Genomic DNA, 9,021 nt, shown 5'->3' with positions numbered 1-9,021 from the left:
AAGCATCCCAATTGCAAATGCAATGTCAGGTCGTGTACAAACCAGAGCATACATTAAACTGCCTACGACAGACGCATAGGGAATGCTAACCATTTGTTCTTTTTCCAAATCATTCTTCGGATATTGACTTAAACTAAATTTGTCACCCTTCAAAATGGGCGCTGCATTAGGAGTGCAATCGCTCATCTTGAATTTCTCCAAATCTCTTTCAATGTAGGCTTTATGAGACAGTCCTAATGTCCTTTTGGACTTATCTTTGTGAATCTCTATGCCAATGACATAAGAAGCTTCACACATATCCTTCATTTCAAAATTTTGGGAAAGAAATTGTTTAGTATCATGCAACAATCCCAAATCATTAGATGCAAGTAAAATGTCATCCACATATAGAACTAGAAAAATGTATTTGCTTCCACTAACCTTAAGGTATATACAATTGTCCATAACATTCTCCGTAAAACCATATGAAGTAATAACATTGTGGAACTTTAAATACTGTTGTTGGGAAGCTTGTTTTAGTCCATATATGGATTTCTTGAGCTTGCAAACTAAGTGACTATCTTTATCAGAACAAAAACCTTCAGGTTGTTTCATGTATGCTTCTTCCTCAAGATCCCCATTCAGAAATGCCATTTTCACATCCATTTGATGTAGCTCTAAATCAAAATGAGCCACTAATTTGTTCCTCTTGTGGTGGAAGTTCTTGAATTTGTTGATTTTCAAGAATATCGGGTTAATTATGTTGAAAGACAACCAATTCACCTATATTCATGGGTGTCGTATCCGGATCCCGTGATTCCTTCCACTCTATCTTTCGAGGGTAACTCCCACTAGGGTCAACTTCTTCAATAAACTTAGCATTTCTGGCTTCAACAATTCTAAGTGAATTTGAAGGTCAATAAAATCTGTAGCCCTTGGAGTTTTCCGCATAGCCTAACTGTTCTGGGGTCCAATTTCTTTAAATGTGGGTTATACACTCTTACTTCAACTGGACAATCCCAAACGTGTAAGTGTCTTAAACTTGGCTTCCATCCTTTCCATAACTCAAATGGTGTTTTGGGAACAACCTTGGATTTAACCCTGCTTAAGATATACATAGCGGTTTTCAAAGCTTCACTCCACAAATTCATAAGCACATTAGAGTAACTAAGCATACTCCTTACCATGCCCATAAGTGTTCGGTTCCTTCTTTCAGCGACACAATTTTGTTGAAAATTGTGCAATAATACCTTCTTTCTTAAGGAACTTAGCAAATGGACTAGGTAATTGTCCCAATTCTGTGTACCGCCCATAATATTCTCCACCTATGTCTGACCTCACAATTTTAATTTTCTTTTCTCTTTGTTTCTCTACCTCTGCTTTATAAACTTTAAAGGCATCAAGTGCCTTGGCCTTATCAAACAAGAGGTAGAGATACATGTATCGTGTAAAGTCATCAATAAATGATATAAAATATTTCTAACCATTCAGACAAGGTGGAGTAAATGGTCCACAAATATCAGTGTGCATGATTCCAAGAATTTCCTCACTCTTTTTGGCACTTTTACTGGTCTTGTTGGTCTGTTTTCCCTTTATGCAGTCCACACAAATACCAAAGTTGGTAAAATCAAGAGTCGGAAGGACTTCATCATTAATTAACCTCTTTATTCTCTAAATGGAGATATGTCCCAATCTCCAATGCCAAAGAATAGAGGAGGACGCATCAACAATATTACACTTAATGCCAATATCACCATGCAAGGTTAAAAGATTTTGTTCAAAAACAGGATCCAAATTTAATTTGTACAAACCATTAATTAAAGTACCAAATCCTACAAAAACAAAGTCTTTAAACAAACTAAAATTTGCACCAACAAACTGAAATTCAAATCCAAACGGTACTAGTCTAGAAACAAAAATTAAATTTTTAGAAAAAGATGGAATGTAAAAAGTGTTTTCAAGATCCAGAACAAAGCCATTCTTTAAAACAAGTCTGAAAGTTCCAAAAGTTTCGACGTGCGAACGCATCCCATTACCTGAATAGATGCCTTGTTCATTTCTCGTCAGTTTCCTTAGGCTGTGAAAGCCCTGCATGGTATTATCAATGTGAATTGTAGAACCCGAATCAATCCACCAATCATATTGATGAGTATTAACAAAATTAGATTCATAACACACAAGAGATATGAGATTACCTTTCTTCTCAAGCCATTTCTTATACTTGGGGCAGTCTTTCTTCATGTGACCCTTTTTCTTGTAGAAGAAACATGCATCCTTATGGCCATGATTTTTAAATGGCACTTTACCAAGCTTCTTCCATTTCTGATCAACTTTGCCCTTTTTCCATTGCCCTCCTTTATGTGTTGCTAAATGAGCACTTTCCACTTTTCCATGCTTCAGTCTCACCTCCTCTTGAACACACATGGTCAAAAATTCATTGATAGACCATTTTTCCTTCTGTGTGTTGTAAGAAATTTGGAATGCTCCATATTCCATAGGAAGAGAATTGAGTTTGAAATTGACAAGGAATGACTCAAAAATCTCAATCTCTAAGGACTTAAGACGAGCTGCAATGTCCCTCATTTCCATGATGTGCTAAAAAACACACACTCCTAGAATTGTTATGCTTCATTCCTGATAGTTTGTTCATTAGAGTGCTTGCCAATGCTTTGTCAGAACTAACAAATTGCTCTTGAATAGCCCTCATGTAGTTCTTGACCTTATCAGATGGTAGGATTCAGCCCTTAATGCTCTAGCTGATATATGACTTTATGAGCATTAGGCTTTAGCGATTAGATCGCTTCCACTTATCATAAGCACTCTTTTCTGTAGTGGAACTCTCGTCCGTGGGTTCAGGAGGTTCATCTACATGGAGTGCCAGATCGAGGTCCATGCACCCTAATGTTAGAAGGATTTTGTCCTTTCAGTCCGAAAAATTATCACCGTTCAAGAATGGAATACGAGAAGACATATTAGACAGTACAGAGGTAGAAATCACTGCAATTACCAAGAACATTATTATTGCTTCGAAACAATAACTATAGTCTGAATCAACCAATGTCAAATTCAGTAACAAATCTAAACCTTCCTATAGGTAAAGGTCACTAAACTGTATTAGATTTGCTATTACTTTATAATAAGACTAATGGGTTCCGAAATATTTAAGGAAAAGAAAACTCATACCTGTGGGTTTAGAGTGTTCAATCCCTTTAATACCCAATCCATTATCATATTCCAATTAAATTTCATAAATAATTACTTTCTTGTGGGACTGGGAAATTATTCATAAAACATAATTGCAATATGAAAAATGCCAAATTAATTTTTAACTTTATGTGATTATAATACTGAGGATCACTACATCTTTATGTTTTTAAGATGTTGTGGCTAATCTTAAAACAAAATATAATCGTTTTAATTATGGCATAATTTATTAATGTGAGCAAATCCATATGATCACAACAAGTACATAATCTTTTAATGCACATAATACATGCAATCAGAATAATATCACATGAAAATCCCAAGACCAAAACCCATGTAATTCAACCCTATATTAGATTTTGCTTAGAAGTTGGATCAAAATAAATTCCATAAGTCCAATACATAGTGTATACATGCTCTTATTTCACATAAATTTTCAATGCATAAATAATTACCTTAATGCATGTAATATAATATTGCATTTTATTTTAGATAACATGCCAATGAATCTCAAAAATTATAAAAACTAAAAGAACATGTTATAATTCACTGTAGCAAATTCAATTGAATTTGTTTACTATTTAAACATGCAACTATAAATAAATAAGACATCCTTAACAGCATGTTAAAATTTCTTTATGAAAATTCTAGAAATAAATTCAAGTCTTTCATGCCTTTTAAAATAAACCAAATAAATCCAAATAAAACATGATAATTTCTAAAATTTATACAAAATAAGAGGATGCAGTTTTTTTTTTTTTTTAAATGTTTGTCAATAAATAGAAATCAATACTTAATGACATACAATAATTCTCCAAGATGAAATAGATTCAGAACATGAGTAATTTTAGATGTAAATACTACAATCACATAATAGAATGAATTCTACTAATCCCTCTAAGTAATACATCATGCAATAATTCATCTTTGATAGACATCAAATTAATATTTTAATCCATCAAGTTTCTGTTGGGTATACTTCCTTATTGGAGTATGGGACCCAATTGGTTTATTAAAAGTATTTTAATTTGGTTTGGTTTGGGTATAATATATTTTATATATTAGATCTGACTTTTGAAATCCTAATAGGTATTTGATAATCAATTTGATAACAGTTAGGGTTTGATAAAAAAACCCAAGATTCAACCATATATATATATGGCTTTGGTTTCCCGTAGTACATAGAATTACACACATCAATTCGGTGGAATCAAATTTTGGGTGAGTGAAAAGTGGAATTAATTCGGCAATTTCTTTGCTTCGTTTTTTCGGTTTTTTGAAACACTGTTAGTGTGCATTTTTTGGATGATTTGGTGAAGTTGTTTTGGTGATTATTTTGAATCTTCTACAACTCTGTGTCGAAGATTTTTGTTCATCTATTTGGTGAGGTTTTTTTTTTCCACTTGTTATTTGTGATTATTTGGAATTCACCTAAGGGTGAATTTGTGAGACCATTCGTGTCTCGTTTGTAATCGTTTGGAAACTTTTTGGTTGATAGTGGAATCGGGTTTCAATCCCGTGGACGTACCTCACATTAAGGGAACCACGTAAAATTCTTGTGTTGTTTTTGATGTAATTTTTCTGCATTAGTTTTTATTCCTATGGATTGATTTATTTATGGGAAATCTTATATTTTCCCTAACAGTTTCATATATATGTGTATATATATATATATTAAGATGAATTAAACAATGAATATTCATTATGATAATTTAAAATTTAAATAATGTTAAACTATATGGCACAATCACAAGTCATGTATACTGATGGCACCATGTTGACTGAAACTTCACTATTTAAGTATTAGACTATCAATTTTATATTCAAAAGTATGATGGCCTGCTAGTTCCAAAACCTCCTTGACAGAAGAAAATAAACAGAGAGCTAAAAGCAGAGACGTGGTGTGCTTAGACTAATCAAAATATTAGGAAGCGTAAACCAGAATAATATATTATAGCCAACAAAACAAATCGAACAAACAAAGAAAATTTTCATGTCGAAATCATAATGGAATAGAGACCCAGCAAGTGTATGAAACAGAACGCAATAAGATTTCGTCTCCATAACATACAATAACGCTAAACAACAAGGACAGAAGGAGGCTCTGATACCAATTGGGAGAATTAAAATAATTTTACTTTAGAAAGAAGAATACCTCCTGCCATCATGTTCAAGCTTTTGAATCTTTATCCTTGAATGATCAAATCTTGAATATATAAACAAAACCCACTCACAGAACACTTTTACAGAACCATATGGAAAAAGTGGAAGGAAAAGAGTTTCAAGCCTATTCTATTCACAAAACAATGTCTGTGTTTGATGGTTATCACAAGCATATATATAGATAGGCTTGGACCCATATCCAAATGTAACTCTTTATAACTTCCCACCATCAGAGAAGTTGTAACTTCCTATGAAACCATCATATGGAATAGTTATGTTAGTTACCCATTAAATTGATTAAATATATATAATAATGTATATATATATAAATAAAACAAGCATGTGGCATATGGGCCACTTTATGGATATTCTTACAGATTCATCCACCACCCGATCTGCCATTCGTGAAATTCACATTTTTTTTTATCCGCATCTGCCCCTAATCGGTGGAACCCTGTTTTAAGTCCTTGAAGAGCATTGGGAAGGATCCAAACTTTGCATTTAAGTTACTAGCCACAAGCCTTCCAGTTACCATAACTTTCTTCTTAACCTACGTGGCCCTGAAGTAAGATCACATTTCTTTTTTGTTTGAGTAATGCTAGGAATACAAAATTTTCTACCAAATGAATGGTCAAATATCTCATGGGTGTAGGATCCACACTTTATGAACCCATGTGAGATATTTGGTCATTCATTTGGTAAAAAATTTGGATCTATAGCATTTTCCTTTTTTTTTTCTCTGCCTTATTTTCATCTTCTTTCTTGTCATAATTTGTTCATTTTACAAATGGCTTTGATAGATTAATTTTGTGCATGTCAAATTACATGTTATAATTGGATTGACATTCATGAGCATTTTTAATATTATGGCTATGGCTATGTCAGTTGATTTCATAATTTTCTTGGGTCAATTTAATTTTGAGTTGAGTTGTATGATTTTTTGAAATTTGTTTGACTATGAAGTTTGCTTAATTGCTTAAATGTTTGGTTAATTTAATCTCATAATTTTATTAATCTCTCAGGTTCTTTGTCGGCTATGGGCTGGAACTGTCTCGAATGGTTCCTTTAATCATTTGCCATCTTAAGAGGAAGTACCTTTGCAAGACTGAAGTTGAGCGAATAGAAGCTTGGGCTCCTGGAGATCTTGGGCTTGCAACTAGGGTACCTGGTGATTTGCTGGTTGTCACAATTGTCCTTTGCTACTCTGTCATCGCTCCTATCATCATTCCTTTTGGTGCGCTATACTTTGCCCTTGGTTGGCTTGTCCTTCGAAATCAGGCAAGTCCACTAACTATTTCGAACTTCTAGAGCTCTATTCAATATCATTGACAACATGGCTTTTGAATTTGTTCCTGTGCTGTTCTAAGTTGACATTGAAATCAAAATGTTCACCAAAAAATGCACTTAAGATGATATTTTTTCCTTAATTTTTGGTTGAATGCCCATATTTTGTTTCAAAGTTTGCTTCTTTCGAAATCTTTGTGGGGTTAATTACTATGATTTGAGATAATAACTTGTGCATTAGGTTGTGTACACTTGTCCTCTTCATATTTTGTTTTAGCAGGAACCTAGTGCATTAGGTTGCTCTTTTTATTTATTTATTATTTAAAAAAAATATTTGTCTTTAGGTTGCATGTATATCTTGCCCCTGCTCAGATCTTGCTTTAGTGGAAGCCCTCGTGCATTGGGTTGCTATTTTTTAATTTTTTTTTATATTGTTAAAATTTGTGAGTTATTATTATTATTATTTAAACAGCAAATATGCATTTGAACACTTAATGGCTTTTGTTGCAACAAATCTTTCACTTTTTTTTTTTTTCTATAAATCTCCCTTCATTTTCATGTATGTTTGCTTATTTTTTTGTTATTCTCTCCACCTCTAATATAGGTACTCAAAGTCTATGTTCCTTCATACGAGAGCTACGGGAGGATGTGGCCGCACATAAATGCGCGCATTGTGGCATTAATGGTTTGTTACTTCGAAATAAAGTAGTTCTACTACACGCCATTCTTGATCCCTCTTCCAATATTCTCCCTGATCTTCACCTTCGTTTGTAACAAGAAATTCTACAGATTCTTCCAATCCACCGTCTTGAAATTGCTTGTCGCAAATTGAAGGAAGCGCCAAACATGGAAGTAATCTTTAGATCTTTCATTCCACCGAGCTTGAGCGCTGGCAAGGCTGACGAAGAAGAGTTTGAAGATGCGTTATCTCATGGGGTTTCAAGGTCATCATCGTTCGTTTGATGTAGATTATATTTGTTTGTGTTTTTCCCACTAGTTTCATGGTGTTTATTGTGCCTGTTTGGTGCAGCTGAAAAGCTGCTTATTTCAACTTTCAGCTTAATTTAAGCTATTTTGATATGTTTGGTTTAGCTTAACAATGCAGCTTATAGCTTTTTGTAAGTCAGAAATCAACTTATTCTTTGAGTAGGGCAGGAGATGCTTAATTTATAAGTCAGAAATCAGTTTATGTTCATAGTTATAAGCTATAAGCTGTTTAGGCATAAGTTATAAGCACTTTCCCACAGCTTTACCAAACAGGGCCATTGTAACTTTGAAGCATGTAAATGTGACTGGTACTTAAATTGTTTGTTGGTAATTAGCACGATTAGGAAGTATTTTTTTTTTTTTGGTAACATATATATGATGTATGTGTTTCTGAAATGTGAAAATTTTCATTTTGCCTGTATTAGTACTAAGATAGAGTCTGTTGGTTTGCAAAAATGAAATCACATATAGCTTGATTATCCTACAAATAAAACGTGTAAACTTGATTTATTTTGGGTGTTGCTCATTGAATTGAATCTACATGTATTTTATTTTCACGATATTTTCAATAGTATTTTATTATATTTTTATTTTTGGAAGTTAGTCAACTTTGATGAACATGGATCGATTCAAGTGAAGTGGAACCTTTATTATTCCATTGCTCTCCAACTTTATGAGGAATAGTTTCATACCCAAATCATGAAATTTGTATTAAGAATATATCCTTCCCTAAAACATCCCAGAAAAGTGCATTTTGATTTATGAAAGAATATATTGAGGAAAACAAAAAATTCCTTCATAAAATAAATTTGTCTTTTAAATTTTGGTTGACTATACAATGGATATTCACACACAACTTCATGCTTGAGAAAAGTGTCTTGCATAATGTGCCCGTTTGCTGTGACTCTGATTGCAAGCCAAGGGCTTTATATTTGTGGGTTTGAATAACCGTTTTGTGTAACCAGGCTCAAGCCTTGGAAACTTGTAAACCCTTGGGGGTATTTGTTGTTTAATTAATTAATTGTATTCTTACATGAAGGCTATTTACATCATGTAATGCAAGTATGAGGATTTATGACCAGTTTTACTTTAAAGATCCATGACCATTGCATTACCATTTGGGCATGAAAAATGGAGGCGTTACAACTTGGTATCAGAGCTACCGGATTTGAATACTTGGAGCTCGTGGGAAGTGGTTGTTTAACCACAATGGGTTCATGCTGCATGATAGGAAGATGTTGTTATACATTTTGTGATTATGTGATAACTTCTTATATGGCTATGTGGGTATAGGGTTGGACTTTTGGGATGTTGTTTGCGCCTGTTAAATTCCTTGAGGTCTTTTTAGAAGGGTACTTGATCAATACTCGTTCTACTAAGAATTCATAGTTTTTCGTGGGACAA

At 33.4% G+C, this 9,021-nt stretch overlaps 1 pseudogene; it reads left to right on the top strand.

Annotated features, from left to right (window-relative positions):
* The first annotated feature begins 6,218 nt into the window (after nucleotides 1-6,218).
* On the top strand, nucleotides 6,219-7,637 carry LOC114288260 (hyperosmolality-gated Ca2+ permeable channel 3.1 pseudogene; annotated as a pseudogene).
* The last annotated feature ends 1,384 nt before the right edge of the window (nucleotides 7,638-9,021 follow it).

This window comes from Camellia sinensis, chromosome 9 (assembly GCF_055761805.1).
Source record: "Camellia sinensis isolate YWXY chromosome 9, ASM5576180v1, whole genome shotgun sequence".
Taxonomy (NCBI): domain Eukaryota; kingdom Viridiplantae; phylum Streptophyta; class Magnoliopsida; order Ericales; family Theaceae; genus Camellia; species Camellia sinensis.
This window is presented reverse-complemented; position numbering and strand designations above follow the sequence as displayed.